The sequence below is a fragment of the Mustela nivalis genome, assembly GCF_964662115.1.
Source record: "Mustela nivalis genome assembly, chromosome: X".
Classification (NCBI taxonomy): Eukaryota; Metazoa; Chordata; class Mammalia; order Carnivora; family Mustelidae; genus Mustela; species Mustela nivalis.
This window is the reverse complement of record NC_139040.1, coordinates 74,620,349-74,639,416: the sequence shown is the minus strand read 5'-3', so window position 1 is coordinate 74,639,416 and position 19,068 is coordinate 74,620,349.

The window sequence follows — 19,068 nt, the reverse complement described above, 5'->3', positions numbered from 1 at the left end:
GCTTCAATTTTTTGAAACAGCTTCAGGAGAATAGGAGTTATTTCTTCTTTGAAAGTTTGGTAGAATTCCCCAGGGAATCTGTCAGGTCCTGGGCTCTTGTTTTTGAGAGGTTTTTGATCACTGCTTCAACCTCATTACTAGATATCATTCTATCCAGGTTGTCCATTTCTTTCTGGTTCAATTTTAGAAGTTTATAGTTTTCCAGGAATGCATCGATTTCATCTAGGTTGCTTAACATATTGGCATATAACTGATGATAATAATTTCTGATGATTGTTTCTATTCCCTTGGTGTTAGTTGTGATCTCTCCCTTTTCATTCATAATTTTATTAATTTGGACCTTCTCTCTTTTCTTTTTGATTAGTTTGGCCAATGGTTTATCAATCTTATTGAATCTCTCAAAAAACCAGCTTCTAGTTTCAGTGATGCATTCTACTGTATCTCTAGTTTCTACCTCATTGATCTCTGCTCTAATTTTGATTATTTCCCTTCTTCTGTGTGGAGTTGGTTTGATTTGTTGTAGATTCTCCAGTTATTTAAGGTGTAGAGACAGCTGGTGTATTCTGGACTTTTCCATTGTTTCTAAGGGAGACTTGGATGGCTATGTATTTCCCCCCTTAGGACTGCCTTTGCTGTATCAAATAGGTTTTGGACCGAACTGTCTTCATTCTCATTGGTTTCCATGAATTGTTTAAGTTCTTCTTTGACCTCCTGGTTGATCCAAACATTCTTAAGCAAGGTGGTCTTTAGTTTCCAAGTGCTTGAGTTCCTTCCAAACTTTTCCTTGTCGTTGAGCTCCAGTTTCAAAGCATTGTGATCTGAGAATATGCAGGGAATAATCTCAGTCTTTTGGTATCGGTTGAGCCCTGATTTGTGACCCAGTATGTGGTCTAGTATGGAGAAGGTTCCATGTACACTTGAGAAGAATGAGTATTCTGTAGTTTTAGATTGGAATGTTCTGTATATACTTATGAGGTCCATCTGGTCCAAAGTGTCATTCAATGCTCTTGTTTCTTTATTGATTTTCTGCTTCGATGATCTGCCTATTACTGAGAGTGGCATGTTAGGATCTCCTACTATTAATGTATTTATATCAGTATGACTCATTATCTTGATTAACAGTTTTCTTATGTATTTGGTAGCTCCCATATTGGGGGCATAAGTATTTACAATTGTTAGATCTTCTTGGTGGATCATCCCTTTAAGAATTATGTAGTGTCCTTCTTTATTTCTAACTACAGTCATTAGTTTAAAATCTAATTGTTCTGATATGAGAATCACTACCCTAGCCTTCTTTTGAGGCCCATTGGCATGAAAGATGCCTTCACTTTCAGTCTTGGTGTATCCTTAGGTTCGAAATAGGTATCCTGTAGACAACATATGGATGGGTCCTGTTGCTTTATCCAATCTGCCACCCTGTGTCATTTTATGGGCACATTTAGGCCATTCACATTGAGAGTGATTATTGAGAGATATGTTTTTATGGACATTGTGTTACCTGTGAAGTCTTTGTTTCTATAGATTGTCTCCATATATTTCTGTTCAATGATATTCTTGGGATTTTTCCCGTGTTATATAACCCCCCTTAATATTTCCTGCAGTGTCAGCTTGTTGGTCACATACTCTTTTAAACTTTGCCAGTCTGGGAAGCTCTTTTTCTCTTCATCCATTTTGAATGTCAGTCTTGTTGGATAAAGTATTCTTGGCTGCATGTTCTTCTCATTTAGTGCCCTGAATATGTCTTGCCAGCCCTTTCTGGCTTGCCAGGTTTCTGTGGACAGGTCTGATGTTATGCTGATGGGCTTTCCTCTGTACGTAAGGAATTTTTTTTTTTTTTGAACTAGCTGCTTTCAAGAGCTCCTGTCTACAATTATGATTCATTATTCTCACTCTATGGTGTATTGAGGTCTTTCTAGATTCTATGATCTTGGGGGGAGCCCTTTCTGCCTCTAGTACATGAACTCTGGTTCATTCATGAGATTAGGAAAATTTTCATGGAGAATTTGTTCAACTATATCTTCTAATATTCTTCCTTTCTCCTGCTTCTCGGGGATTCCAATGATTCTGACGTTGGGACGTTTCACAGCATCATTTATTTCCCTAATTCTGTTTTTGAGGCTTCTAAGATGTTTGTTCCAAGCTTCTTCCTGATCCTTTTTCTCTATCTGTTTGTCCTCCAGATCACTAATTCTATCTTCTGTCTCAGTTACCCTAGCTTTTAGAGAATTTAGATTAGATTGGAACTCATTGAGAACATTGTGAACATCATCCCTAGTGGCTTTCATTTCTGCCCTAATCAACTCCATTTTGTCATCCACGGTTTTCTCCAACCAAGCTATTGCCTGGATAATTGTTAACCTGAATTTCCTTTCTGACATACTTTCTTTGTCCACATCCTATAGCTCTGATGCAGAAGGCTCAGTCTCTGAATTTTTCTTCTGCTGGGCGTGCCTCCTTTTAGTCATTTTGTTGAGAGATGGCTGAATAGATGTGAAGCTAATGTATCAACTGTGGTGCAGGCCACATGTACCCTGGAATGCTTGTGAGTAATCAAGAGTCCCCACCCGAAAGAAAGAAAAAGGAAAAATAAAAAGGAGAGAGAGACAGAAAAAAAGAAAGATAAAATTTTTAAAAGTCCGACTTTAAATGGGCCACAAGGTAAGATTTACGATGTACAGCAATAAAAACAGACAAAGAGACTGACAAAAGTAGATGACAAGAGAAAAAATAAATAAATAAATAAATAAACAAAACAAAACAAAAAAAGAACCTCATCACTAAGAACCCCAAGTATAAGATTTTTATACTACCAGGTCAAAAACAATTACACACAAACACTGGCAGAAGAAAAAGATGGGAGAGTGGTTATAAATTCTCAGTGTGGACGAGGAAGGAGTTTTTGATTCTTCCTGGATGTATCTTGATACCTTTGTTAAAGGACTCAACTTTCCTAAGATAGGGGTGGATTAAAAACTGGTTTGCCTATAGGGGTAGCATTGATTAGGGAAAGGGGATTATCTTGAAGCTTATCTCTATATGATTATTTTTAAAAAATGAATAAATTAAACTACACTAAAAAACTTTGAAAAATCAAAAAGCAAAAGAAAAACAAGGATACATGTATGAAAAAGTTCAGGTGGGTGGGACAAGATGGTGGGGAAGTAGGAGGAGGTGCCATTTCAACCTGTACCCTAAAATGACCTGATTACATACCATAGAACTCTGATCACCCATTAAATCAGCCTGAGATCAGAATTATACATGTCTGGATCTCTACAGGGGCAGAAGATGCCAGTGGGCAGGTAAAGCAGAGTGGGAACATCGGACTGATACCAGAAGATAAACAAAAGTGGGAGGGAGCCACCAGAGGCGACCAATTGGAAAGTAATACCCCAATAGGAGAGAGCCCTGTGACTGGGGACCAGCATTAACTTGGAGTCTGGTTGAAAGCACTCAAAAAGAGCAAAGGATCACAGCGGGGAGGGGGGGAATTGTGGGAATCAGGGTGGTTAGGGACAGGGGCTTAAGTCCTCAGAACCAGGACAGCCTCCCCTCACACTGAGCCAGAGAGAGTGCGACAGAGAAACCAGGTCTTGGTCCCTGAGCCACCAGCCCGCCTGAGAACGAGTGCGGTCTGGCTCCTGTGAGGGCCTGGGAGCCTTACCAGATGGCAGAACACCGAGCCGTGCTACAAAGCCTGAGATGCGGGCGCCCCTCACCCTCCCCAGAGAGACGTGTGCGAGGGCCCAGGCTGGTGCTCTTAGACCCACGCCACTGTATCAGAGCCGGAGATGCACACCCGCCCTAAACCATCCCCTGAGAGAGGTGCACGCAAACCCGACACTCTTAGATCCAGAAAGATCAGGCACTCCCAGCTCAGGCCAGCGGGAAAATCTCAGTGTACAATTGCTGCTTGGAAACTCTCTGGTGGTCTGGAGCTGCTCAGACAGTTGCCGCTGCTGTGGTTTTGGGTACAAGCAGAAGATTCTGCTACCCGTGGTGAGGTTCCATGACTCACAACCTGCTATGCGAGCAGCCAAGGGGGAATTTATATGGGCTCTGCAGCACCCACAGGGGACCAGGCTGAGGCTTCTCTCTGAGAGGGAGCTCAGGGTGCAGTTTGCTTTCCTCTAAACATTCAAAAACCATCAAAAGCAGTCAAGGCGAGAGAGAAAAAAAAAAAAGTGAACAAACATAAAAACCTCCAGAGAACAAAAGCCTGAAAAAAAAACAGTTTCCTCAGAGTTCACCCCCTTGAGGGGGGCGGGAGGACTTAACTCAGGGAACATCATTGACTGAAAACCCAAGACGTGGCAGGCCTCTCCCCCAGAAAACCAACCAGGAAAGAAAAAAATAAAGACTACAAGAGAACAACCACCACTACTTCATAGGACAACTTTTATTTTTAACTCATTCCCACTATTCTGGTTCACTTTTTTTATATAGATAATTTTTTAACATATTTACCATCACAGTGAGATATCCAGCACATCAAATTCCATAATAACCTTCTAATCTGAACTTTTTGATACATTCACTTGTGTTTTTCTTTTGCATTTCTATTTTTAATTTTTTTTTTAATTTTAGTTTAGTTTAGTCTAGTTTATTCCTTTTTTATTTTTATTTTCTAATATTTGTATAGAGTTAAACTTCTAGGTAATCCCCTTTCCCAAAGCTATGCTACCCCTATAGGTAAACCAATTTTTAATCCCCCTTTATCTTAGGAAAGTTGAGTCCTTTAACAAAGATATCAAGATACATGCAGGAAGAATCAAAACAACCTTCCTCGCCCCACTTAGAATTTATAACCACTCTCCCATCTTTTTCTTCTTCCAGTATTTCTCTGTATTTGTGTTTCTCCTGATAGTATATACATCTAATACTTGGGGTTCTTTTTGACGAGGTTCTTCTTTTATTTGCATATATATATATTTTTTTCTTTCTCTTGTCACATAATTTTATCAGTCTTTTTGTTTGTCTGTTTTTGTTTGTATACTTCATCAGTCTTTCATTGGGGCCAATTTGGGCTGAACCTTCTCTTTTGTCTTCCATTTTTTTCCTGTCTCTCTCTTTTTTTCTTTTTCTTTTCTTTTTTCTCTCATTTGGGTGGGGAATCCTGATTGCTGAGAAGCATTCCAGGGTGCACCTTGACTGCACCATGGTTGATACATCCAGCTACATTCATTCAGTCATCTCTCACTAAAATGACTAGGAGGAGGAATGCCCAACAGAAAAAAAAATACAGAGGATAGGCCTTCTGCAACATAGCTAATGGCTACCAACATAGACAATATGTCAGAAATAGAATTTAGGCTAACAGTTATCCAGGCAATAGCTAGGTTGGAGAAAGCCAATGATGACCAAATGGAATTGCTTAGGGCAGAACTGAAAACCACCAGGGATGGTATTCACAATGTTAGGGCAGAACTGAAAGCTACACGGGGTGAGGTTCACATTACTCTCAATGAGTTTCAATCTAATCTAAATTCTCTAAAAGCTAGGGTAACTGAGACAGAAGATAGAATTATTGATCTGGAGGACAAACAGGTAGATAGAAAGGATTGGGAAGAAGACTGGAACAAACAGCTTAGAAGCCATGAAAACAGAATCAGGGAAATAAATGATGCCATGAAACGTTCCAATGTCAGAATGATTGGAATCCCTGAAGGGGAGGAGAAATAAAGAAGTCTAAAAGATATAGTTTAACAAGTTATCCATGAAAATTTTCCCAATTTCCCCAATCTACAGAAAGAAATACTTCAAAGGTAACTCGATGCCAATAAAAACGTATCTATCAATAATCACTCTCATTGTGAATGGCCTAAATGCACCCATAAAATGACACTGGGTGGCAGATTGGATAAAACGACAGGAGCCTTCCATATGTTGTCTACAATAGACCCATTTTGAACCTAAAGATACAGACTGAAAGTTAAGGGATGGAGAAGCGTCTTTCATGCCAATGGGCCTCAAAAGAAGGCTGGGCAGCGATTCTCCTATCAGACAAATTAGATTTTAAACTAAAGACTGTAGTCACAGAGACAGAAGGACAATACATAATTCTAATGGGACTATTCACCAAGATGATCTAACAATTGTAAATATCTATACCCCCAATATGGGAGCAGCCAATTACATAAGAAAACTCTTAATCAAGATAAAGAGTCATATTGATATGAATATACTATCAGTAGGAGATCTTAACACGCCTCTCTCAGAAATAGACAAACCTTCGAAGCAGAAAATTAATAAAGCAACAAGAGCATTGAGTGACACATTGTACCAGATAGACCTCATAGATATATACAGAACATTCCACCCTAAAAAAACAGAATACTCATTCTTCTTAAGTGTACATGCATCCTTCTCCAATCTAGACCACATACTGGGTCACAAATCAGGAATTAACCAATACCAAAAGACTGAGTTTATTCCCTGCATATTCTCAGGGAATATAAATTCCAGCTTTGAAACTGGAGTTCAATCACAAGAAAAAGTTTGGAAGGAATTCAAACACCTGGAAGCTAAAGACCACCTTCCTTAAGAATGTTTGGATCAAACAGGAGATCAAAGAAGAACTTAAACAATTCATGGAAACCAATGAAAATAAAGACACTTTGGACAAAAACGTATGGGATACAGCAAAGGTGGTCCTAAGGGGGAAATACGTAGCCATCCAAGCCTCCCTCAAAATAATTGAAAAATCCAGAATACACCAGCTGTCTCTACACCTTAAAGAACTGGAGAATCAACAAATCAAACCAACTCCACACATAAGAAGGGAAATCATCAAGATTAGAGCAAAGATCAAGGAGGTAAAAACCAGAGATACAGTAGAAAGAATGAAACTAGAAGTTGGTTTTTTGAAAGAATGAATAAGATTGATATACCATTGGCCACACTAATCCAAAAGAAAAGAGAGGAAGCCCGAATTCATAAAATTATGAATGAAAAGGGAGAGATCACAACTAACACCAAGGAAGTAGAAACAATCATCAGAAGTTATTATCAACAGTTATATGCCATTAAGCTAAGAAACCTAGATGAAATGGATGCATTCCTGGAAAACTATAAACTCCCAAAATTGAACCAGGAAGAAATGGACCACCTGGATAGACCAATATCTAGTAATGAGATTGAACCAGTGATCAAAAACCTCCCACAAGACAAGAGTCCAGGACCTGATGGATTTCCTCAGTATTCTACCAAAATTTTGAAGAAGAAATAACACCTATTCTCCTGAAGCTGTTTCAAAAAATTGAGGCAGAAGGAAAACTTCCGGACTCTTTCTATGAAGCCAGCATTACCCTGATCCCCAAACCAGGCAAAGGCCCTACATAAAAGGAGAATTTCAGACCAACATCACTGATGAATATGGATGCTAAGATTCTCAACCAGATCCTAGCAAGCAGAATCCAACGGCACACTAAAATGATTATCCACCATGACCAGGTGGGATTCATCCGTGGGCCACAAGGATGGTTTAACATTCGCAAATCAATCAATGTGATAGAACAAATTAATATGAGAAGAGAGAAGAACCACATGGTCCTCTCAATTGATGCAGAAAAAGCATTTGACAAAATCCAGCATCCGTTCCTGATTAAAACACTTCAAAGTGTAGGGATAGAGGGAACATTCCTGAACCTCATAAAATCTATCTATGAAAGACCCACAGCAAATATCATCCTCAATGGGAAAAAGCTCGCAGCCTTCCCATTGAGATCAGGAACACGACAAGGATGCCCGCTCTCACCACTCTTGTTCAACATAGTATTAGAAGTCCTAGCAACAGCAATCCGACAACAAAGAAATAGAAGGTATCCAAATTGACAATGAAGAAATTAAATTCTCTCTCTTTGCAGACGATATGATTCTTTATATTGAAAACCCAAAAGACTCCACCTCCAAACTACTAGAACTCATACAGCAATTCAGCAAATCCAGGTGGCAGAATACAAAGTCAATGTACAGAAATCAGCGGCTTTCTTATGCACTAACAATGAAAATACAGAAAGGGAAATTAGAGAATCGATTCCATTTACTCTAGCACCAAGAACCATAAGATACCTGGGAATAAACCTAACCAAGGAGGTAAAGGATCTGTACTCAAGGAACTATAGAATACTCATAAATGAAATTGAAGAAGACACAAAAAGATGGAAGACCATTCCATGCTCTTGGATCAGAAGAATAAACATTGTTAAAATGTCCATACTGCCTAGAGCAATCTATACTTTTAATGCCATTCCGATAAAAATTCCACCGGTATTTTTCAAAGAGCTGAAGCAAATAATCCCAAAATTTGTATGGAATCAGAAGAGACCTTGAATCACTAAGGAAATGTTGAAAAACAGAAATAAAACTGGGGGCATCACGTTACCTGATTTCAAGCTTTACTACAAAATTGTGATCACCAAGACAACCTGGCACTGACGTAAAAACAGACACATAGACCAGTGGAACAGAGTAGAGAGCCCAGATATAAACCCTCAACTCTATGGGCAAATTATCTTTGACATAGGATGAAAAAATGTCCAGTGGAAAAAAGACAGTCTCTTCAATAAATGGTGCTGGGAAAACTGGACAGCTATATGTAGAAGAATGAAACTCGACCATTCTCTTACACCGTACACAAAGATAAACTCTAAATGGATAATAGACCTCAACGTGAGACAGGAATCCATCAGAATGCTAGAGGAGAACATAGGCAGTAATCTCTTCGATATCAGCCACAGCAACTTCTTTCAAGATATGTCTCCAAAGGCAAAGAAAACAAAAGTGAAGATGAACTTTTGGGACTTCATCAAAATCAAAAGCTTCTGCACAGCCCAGGAAACAATCAAGAAAACAAAGAGGCAACCCACGGAATGGGAGAAGATATTTGCAAATGACAGTACAGACAAAGTGTTGATATGCAGGATCTATGAAGAACTCCTCAAACTCAACATACAGAAAACAGACAATCATATCAAAAAATGGGCAGAAAATATGCACAGACAATTCTCCAATGAAGACATACAAATGGCTATCAGACACATGAAAAAATAGTCATTATCATTAGCCTCCAGGGAGATTCAAATTAAAACCACATTGAGATACCAACTGAAACCAGTTAGAATGTCCAAAATTAGCAATATGAGAAACAACATGTGTTGGAGAGGATGTGGAGAAAGGGGTACCCTCTTACACTGTGGTGGGAAAGCATGTTGGTGCAGCCACTTGGGAGAACAGTGTGGAGATTCCTTAAGAAATTAAAAATAGAGCTTCCCTATGACCCTGCAATTGTACTACTGGGTATTTACCCCAAAGATACAGATGTAGTGAAAAGAAGGGCCACCTGTATCCCAGTGTTCATAGCTGCAATGGCCACAGTCACCAAACTGTGGAAAGAACTAAGATGCCCTTCAATGGACGAGTGGATAAGGAAGATCTGGTCCATATACACTATGGAGTATTATGCCTCCACCAGAAAGGATGAATACCCAACTTTTGTATCAACATGGATGGGACTGGAAGATACTTTGTTGAGTGAAATAAGTCAAGAAGAGAGAGTCAAGTATCATATGGTTTCACTTATTTGTTGAGCATAACAAATAGCATGGAGGATAAGGGGAAATGGAGAGGAGAAGGGAGTTGAGGGAAATTCAAAGGGGAGGTGAACCATGAGAGACTATGGTCTCTGAATAACAATCTGATGGTTTTGAAGGGGCAGGGGTGGGAGGTTGGGGGAACCAGGTGGTGGGTATTAGAGAGCGCACGGATTGCATGGAGCACTGGGTGTGGTGCAAAAACAATGAATACTCTTATGCTGAAAAGAAAGAAAATATTTTTTTAAAAGTTTAGGTTAAAAGGTTATTATGGGGGGCGCCTGGGTGGCTCACTGGGTTAAGCCGCTGCCTTTGGCTCAGGTCATGATCTCGGGGTCCTGGGATCGAGTCCCGCATCGGGCTGTCTGCTCAGCAGGGAGCATGCTTCCCTCTCTCTCTCTCTCTGCCTGCCTCTCCATCTACATGTGATTTCTCTCTGTCAAATAAATAAATAAAATCTTAAAAAAAAGGTTATTATGGAATTTGATGTTCTGGACATCTTGCTGTGATGGTAAATATGTTAGAAATATACATATATATCTTTCTAAGATATATATATATCTTAGAAAGATATATATATATATGTTAGAAAGAGATATATATATGTTAGAAAGAGATATATATATATATCTATCTATAGATAGATATATATATATATCTCTTTCTAACATATATATATCTCTTTCTAACATATATATATATATATATATATATATCTTTCTAAGATATATATATATATATCTTTCTAACATATATATATCTTTCTAAGATATATGTATATATATTTCTATGATATATATATATATGTATGCATATATACATACATATATATATGATGATAATAACCAGAATAGTGGGAATGAATTAAAAACAAAAGTTGACAAAAGTTGTATCTATGAAGTAGTGGTGGTTGTCCTCTTGCTTTTTTTTTTTTTTTTTTTGGTTGGCTTTCTGGGGGAGGGGCCTGCTGCATGGTTTTTCAGGCAGCATTCCCTGAGTTAAGTCCTCCTGCCCCCATCAAGGGGATGGGCTCTGAGGAAACTGGTTTTCAGGCTTTTGTTCTTTGGAGGGTTTTTTGTTTGTTCATTTGTTCTCTCTCCCCTTGGAAGCTTTTGGCAGTTTTTGTAGGTTTAGAGGAAAGCAAACTGCACTCAGACCTCCTTTTCAGAGGGAAGCCTCAGTTTCTTCCCCTCTGGGTGCCCTGGAGCACATAATGTCCCCCTCTGCCACTAGCAGAGCACATTTCCAGTCACTGTCTCTGGGGTCACAGGAACTCCCGCCTGTACCCCAAACCATGAGATATACTAGCTGTGGCTGTCTGGGCAGCTCCAGACTGCCAGAGAGGTCCCAAGCAGTAATAGCGCACTGAGATTTTCCCACTGGTCCGGGCTGGGTGTGCTCAGACTCTCAGGTGCAAGAGAGCACCGGCTGGTGCCTGCATGCACCTCTCTCAGGGGTCAATGTGGGGCATGACTCAGACTTTGGTCATGTGGTGCACCCATAGAGAGTGCAAAAGGCTGTGGTTCTTCTGGCTGGCGAGGCTCCCTCACCCTCACAGGCACTGCCCCTCAGACGCTCTCAGGTATGCTGGTGACTCAGTGACCAAGACCTGAGTTCTTTGCTGCACTCTCTCTGGCTCAGCACCAGTGGTGACTGTCCTGGTCCTGGGGACTTAAACCCCTGTCCCTAACCGCCCTGATTCCCACAATTTCCCCACATGATCCTTTGCTTTTTTTGAGTGCTTTCAAACAGACTCCAAGTTAATGCTGGTCCCCAATCACAGGGAACTCTCGTATTTGGGTATTACTTTCCAATGCATCGCTTCTGGTGGCTCCCTCCCCCCCCCCTTTTTTTTAATCTTCGGATATCAGTCTTGTGTTCCCACTCTACTTTACGTACCCACTGGTGTCTTCTGTCCCCATAAAGATCCAGAAGTGTATAATTCTAACCTTGGGCTGATTTCACAGGTGATCAGAGTTCTTTTGTAGGTAATCAGCTCACTTTAGAGTACAGGTTGAAATGGCACCTCCTCCTACTTCCCCCCTATCTTGTTTCCCCCAATAGTTTCAATATTTGATTCATGTTGATGTTGCTGTCTGTTGGTTGTCTTTTATTATTCAGATTGTGATTTTCCTGGCTCTTGGTATTATGTGTGATCTTCTACTGCATCCCATGTATTTTGTTTAGTATGTTAGGAAAATCTGGGTTATATTTAAATCTGTTGTTTGGAAAGCAACAGAAGAGTAGGGGACCCTCACTTCATCAGGTGCCTTGAATTCAGTTAGATATCTATCAAATCATTCTGAACACCTGTGAATTCACCCTGAGACCTACGAAAAGAATTGCTACAAATCTACAAATAGGAAAGAGACCACTTTTTGCAAGTGTCACAGAAAGCCGTCAGGGAATAAAAGCCACAGAGAGCAATCTGAAGCAGCTTACACTGAACCCGACCCCCTGGCAAGCAGTAGTGCAACTCCCTCCAGACAAAATCATCTGAGAATCAATTCAATAGGCCCCTCTCCCAAACCAGCAGGAACATCAGGTGAGTACCAAGTTTATGAATCACACATAACTGAAAAACTTCTGTGCTAGGGAAAAAAAGTACATGCAATTTGAGGTTTCTTATGATACTTTAGTCTTTAAGCTTAAAATTTTTTTGCCTTTTTTTTACCCTTTCCCCATTCAAATAGTTTATTTTATCAACTGTTTTTAAAATCTTCTTAATTTTCATTTTTACTTTTACATTTTATAGATATATTCTTCATTTTTTGTTTCCTTTCACTGTATTCAATTTTTTTGTATATGTATTTTTTTCTTTACAATTTTAGCATCTAGTGTTTGTTATATTATATTCTTTCTTCCCCCATCCCTTTTTTCCCCTCTTTTGGTTTCTGATTTCTTCTGTTTTCTCTAGTCTATACATTATTGTTGTGGTTGATACTTTTGATTTTGTTCTCTCGTTCATCTATTCTTCTCTGAACAAAATCATTAGAAGGAGGAATCCACAACAACACAGAACCAGCGATAAAACTATCTGCCATATACTTAATCCATATGGATATAAGTAAAATGTCAGATCTATAATTCAGAATAATGATTATAAAGTTACTAGTTGGACTTGATAAAAGCATTAAAAAAGCAGAATCCCTTAATGCAGAAATAAAATCTAATCAGACCACAATTAAAAATGCTTTAACTGAGATGCAGTCTAAAATGGAGGCTGTCGGGCGCCTGGGTGGCTCAGTGGGTTAATCCGCTGCCTTCGGCTCAGGTCATGATCTCAGGGTCCTGGGATCGAGTCCCGCATCGGGCTCTCTGCTCAGCAGGGAGCCTGCTTCCATCTCTCTCTCTCTCTCTGCCTGCCTCTCCACCTACTTGTGATCTCTCGCTATCAAATAAATAAATAAAATCTTTAAAAAAAATAAATAAAATAAAATGGAGGCTGTAATGACTAGGCTAAAAGACACAGAAAGGAGAGTCAGTGACATAGAAAAAAAAAAAGGATAGGAAAGAAGCTGGGGAAATGAGAGAAAAACAATTAATGAACCATGAGGGGAGGCTTTGAGAAATGAGCAACACCATAAAGTGAAACAATATTACAATTACTGTAATCCCAGAGGAAGAAGAAAGAGACTGGGTATGTTTGAGCAAATCATAGCTGAGAGCTTCCCTAATATGGGCAATGAGACAAGCACTCAAGTCCAGAAGCCAAAGAGAACTTCCCTCAAAATCAATAAAAACATATCAAAACACTGACATATAATAGTGAAGCTTGCATATTTCATACACAAAGAGAAGATTCTGAAAGAAACTTGAGGCAAGAGCTCCTTAACCTACAAGGGTAGAAATATGATACTGGAAGAAGATGTAACCAGTGAGACCTGGCAGGCCAGAAAGTGCTTGTATGATATATTCAGGGTAATAAATGAGAAAAACATGCACCCAAGAATACCTTTTCCAGAAAGGCTGTCATTCAGAATGGAAGGAGAGATAAACACCTTCCAGGACAAACAGAAACATAAAAAAAATTTGTGATCCGTAAAAGAGCCTTTCAAGAAATATTAAAAGGGATCTTATAAGTGAATCAAGAGCCCAAAAGTAACATAGACCAGAAATGAACAGACAATATAGAGAAACAGTGACTTTACAGGTAATATAATAGCCCTAAATTCATATCTTTCAATAGTTACTTGGAATGTAAATGGGGTAAGTGCTCCAATGAAAGACACAAGGTATTAGATTGGATTAAAAAACAAAACCCATCCATATTCTCTGTACAAGAGACTCATTTTAGGCAAAATGACATTTCTAGATTGAAAGTGAGGGGCTGGTGAACCATTCCCCAAAGCTCAAAAGAAAGCAGAGATAGCAATTGTCTTATCAGACAAATTATATTTTAAATGAAAGACTGTATTAAGAGATGAAGAGGGACACTGTATCACACTAAAATGGTCTATCCAACAAGAAGATCTAACAATTATAAATATTTATGCTTCTTACTTGGGAGCATCCAATTGTATCGACCAATTAATAACCAAATTAAAGAAACACATTGATAATAATACAATAATAGTAGAGTTTTTCAACACCCCATTCACAACAAAGGACAGATCATCTAAGCAGAAGATCAACAAGGAAACAATGATGTTGAATGACACATTGGACCAGATGGGCTTCACGGATATATACAGAACATTCTATCCTAAAGCAACAAAATACACATTCTTCTTGAGTGTACTTGGAACGTTCTCCAGAAGAGATCACATACTGGGTCACAAATTAGTTCTCAGCTGGTATCAAAATATTGGGATCATTCCTGGCATATTTTAAGATCACAATGCTTTGAACTTGAACTCAATCACAAGAGGCAATTTGGAAGGAACTAAAAAAAAAAAAAAAAGCACTTGGAGTTTAAAAAGCATCCTACTATATAAAGAATGGATGGGGCAATTGGGAAATTAAGGAAGAATTAACAAAATTCATGGAAACAAATGAAAAGGAAAACAACTGTTCAAAACCTTTAGGATGCAATAAAGGCAGTCCTATGATGGACGTATATAGCAATACAAGCCTTTCTCCAGAAATTATAAAAGTCTACACAAGCTAATATTAACCTAACAGCTGGAGAAAAAAATATATCAAATAAAGCCTAAACCCAGTAGCAGAAGAGAAATAATGAAGATTAAGGCAGAAACTAATGTGATAGAAACCAAAATAATAGTAGAACAGATCAATGAAACTGGAAACTGATTCTTTGAAAGAATTAATATTATCAATAATCTCTTAGCCAGACGTATCAAAAATAAAAGAGAAAGGACCCAAAATAATAAAATCATGAATGAAAGAAGAGAGATCATGACGAACATCAAGGAAATACAAACAATTTCAAGAAAATATTATGAGCAAATACATGCCAAAAAATTAGACAACCTGGAAGAAATCGATGCATTCCTAGAAACTTACAAACTGCCAAAAATGAAATAGGAAGAATTAGAAAACCTAAACAAATAAGCAAGGAAATCGAGGCAGTAATCAAAAATTTCCCAAGAAATAAGATTCCAGGGCCAGATGGCTTCCCATAGGAATGCTACTGGACATTTAAAGAAGAAATAATGACTATTATTCTGAAGATGTTTTAAAAAATAGAAATTGAAAGAAACCTTCTCAACTCATTTTATGTGGCCAGCATTAACTTGAGCCCCAAACCAGACAAAGACCCCAGCAAAAAGGAGAATTATAGACCAATATCCCTGATGAATATGGATGCCAGAATTCTCACCAAGAATAGAATCCAAAAGTACATTCAAAAGAGATTATTCACCACACCAAGTGTGATTTATTCCTGGGATGCAAGGGTGGTTCAACATATGCATATCAATCAACCTGATACATCATATTAATAAAAGAAAAGACAAGAACCATATGATCTTCTCAATTGATTCAGAAAGAGCATTTAACAAAATATAGAAAACTTTCTTGGTTAAAACTGTTCACAGTGTAGGGATACAAGGAACATACCTCAATATCATAAAAGCATCTATGAAGAGCCCATACTCCATATCATTCTCAATGAGGAGAAACTGAGACCTTTTCCCTTAATGTCAGAAACAGCAGGGATGCCCATTCTCACCACCATTGTTCAACATAGTACTAGAAGTCCTAGCCTCAGCAATCAGGCAACAAAAATAAATAAATAAAAGGCATTCAAATTGACAAAGAAGAAGGTAAACTCTCACTGTTCCCAGATGACATGATGCTTTATGTGGGCTACCCAAAAGACTCCACCCCAAAACTCCTAGAACTCATATAGGAATTGAGCGATTGCAGGATATAAAGTCAATGCATAGAAGTAATTTACATTTCTATACACTAACAATAAGGCAGAAGAAAGAGAAATCAAGGAATTTATCCATTTACAATTGCACCAAAACTTAAAGATACCTATGAATAAATCTAAGTAAAGAAATAAAGAATCTGTACTCTAAAAACTATAGAACACTTATGAAAAAAAATTGAGGAAGACACAAAGAGACAGAAAAACATTCCACGCTTGTGGAGTTTCCAGGAGAATAAATATTGTTAAAATGTCTATGTTATCCAGAGCAATCCACACATTCAATGCAGTCTGTATTGAAAGACCATCAACATTTTTCACAGCGTTGTAACAAATAATCCTAAAATTTGTATGGAACCAGAAAACACCCCAAATAGCCCGAGGAATGTTGAAAAAGAAAAATGAAGCTGGTGGCATCACAATGTCTGACTTCAAGTTATATTACAAAGTTGTAATCATCAAGACAGTATGGTATTGGAACAAAAACAGATACATAGATCAGTGGAACAAATTTGAGAATCAGAAAAATTGTCCCTCAAGTCTATAGTCAGCTAAGTTTTGACAAAGCAGGAAAAAAAGACTATCTCTTCAAAAAACGATGTTGGGAATATTGGACAGCTACTTGTAGAAAAATGAAACTGGACTATTTTCTTATACCATACACAAAGATAAACTCCAAATGGATGAAAGCCCTTAATGTGAGACAGGAAATCATCTGAATCCAAGAGGACAATACAGGCAACAAACACTTTGGTCTTGGCCACCGCAATTTCTTGGAAGACACATCTCTAAAGGCAAGGGAAACAAAAGCAAAAATGAAAAGCTTCTGCAAAGCAAAGGAAATAGTCAGCAAAGCTAAAAGGAAACTTATGGAATGGGAGAAAATATCTGTAAATGTCACACCAGAGAAAGGGCTAGTATCTAAGATCTATAAAAGAACTCATCCAACTCAACACCCCTACTGCCAAAAAAAAAAAAAAAAAAAATGCAGTCAAGAAATGGGCAGAAGACATGAACGGACATTTCTCCACAGAAGACATACAAATGGCCAACGGACACATGAAAAGTCTCAGCAACACTCAAAATAAGGAAAATACAAATCAAAACCACAATGAGATACCACCTCACACCAGTCAGAATGACTAAAATTGATCAGTAAGGAAATAATAAATTTTGGAAAGGATGTGGAGAAAGGGGAACCCTCTTATACTTTTGGTGGGAATGAAAGCCTGTACAGACACTCTGGGAAATAGTATGAAGGTTCCTCAAGAATTTAAAAATTTCTACAACCCAACAATTGCACTACTAGGTATTTTCCACAAAGATTCAAATGTAGTGATCTGAAGGTGCGCCTCCCAATGTTTAGAGCAGCAATGTCGATGATAGCCAAACTGTGGAAAGAGCTGAGATATTCATTGACAGAAGAATGGATAAAGAATGTGTCATATAACATTTACATTGATGTGCATGGAACTGGAGGCTATTATGCTATTATGCTGAGCAAAATAAATCAATCAGAGAAAGGCAATTATCATATGTTTTCACTCATATGTGAAGAAGATCATAGAGGAAGGGAAGGGAAATTGAATGTAAAGTAATCAGAGAGGGAGATAAACCATGAGAGGCTCTTAGCTATAGCAAATAAACTGAGAGTTGCTGGAGGAGACTTGAGTTGGGGGGATGGGGTAATTGGATGATGGTTATTAAGAGGGCACGTGATGTGATGAGCACTGGGTGTTATTTGTAACTGATGACTTTTTTGTCTCTACATCTGATACTAAGGATGTTCTCTATGTTGACTACTTGAATTTAAATTAAAAAAAAATTGTTTTAGTAGACAGTTACCTTAAATTAGGCATGCAGATTCTGGCCTACTTTTGTCATCTGTGGTTTCACTGGGAATTTAAGTTTTAGAACCTGTGTCATTGTATTTTGGTCTGCTTGATTTATCTTGTACCTCTGGGGATCTCACTGGTTTCTGTTTGTGCTTCTTCAGAAGGTCAAAGGGATTCTCCCCAGGCCTATTGCTGAGAGTCTCTAAATGGGGTATGAGAATCTTAAGCCTGAAAAGAAAAAGAGGCTTCACTGGCTTGTTCCTTGTATTGACAGAGTCTTCCCTGCTCATGGAGATGGAAGTGGCTTCCTGGGAGGAGTGCTTGTTGTGGAAGTGCCACCCTTGTTGATGTCTCCTGACTGCTCCAATGTATCTGGTTGGGAAAGGGCAGAGATGGAGAACCCTTCACTTAGATGATTACTATTAGGGGGGAGTAGGGTCTTGATTAATCTTCCCTGCTAATGCTGCAAGTCTTACCTCTTATTAGAGGGAATCCTGTCTAAATCTGGGGGAGAAAGTAGCCTACGTGGGCTGCCTCCTGTTTTAAGTTTAGGGTCACGAAATGCCCCAGCTGGACTGATTTCTTCTTTGGGGTTGTTACACCAGTCCTGCTGTCCCAAATCAGTTCTTTTTACTAGCTTTCAGATCTCCTTTGACTGCTTCTTGTTACAAGGTGTTTACATTTGTACTTACAATGACCAGTGAGAAATGAGTCTATAACACCTTCTCTGGATGAGAAGTCCAATCAACAAGTTTTTGTAGAATGAAGTTCTGAACAGAGACAATATTTTAGAGTCAGTTTTGGGTTCCAAAACCTACACTAGCTTGGTGAATTAGACAAAGGACTTCAGCTATTTAAGCAACATGAAATATATTTAAAGCTCCCAGCTCAAGGCCTTGCACTCATTAAGTAGGTGTTCAATCTTTCCCTACAAATCATCTCATTCAAACCAATTGTTTTAAACATAAGGCAACAGAGGCCTAGAGAAAAGAAGGAGACTTTCAAATGTGATGTGACTCACATATACCCAAGTGACATTTCATCCCCCAAACTCAAAAACATACTCTGTCTATTCTTGATTTGGTTCCTTGCTTCTATATGGTAGTTCTGGTTCAGTTGGACATGATTTGAAGATTGAAACTAATAATATCACCATATATTTGAAAACCACCTCCAAAATTACAATATGCTTTGCATTTATAATTTCCCTTGATTGCCACAATCATAGTGTGGAACTAGCAGGGTAGAGATTATTACTATTTTGCAAATAAGAAAACATAGTAAATTAAGGGGCTGAGACTTATAT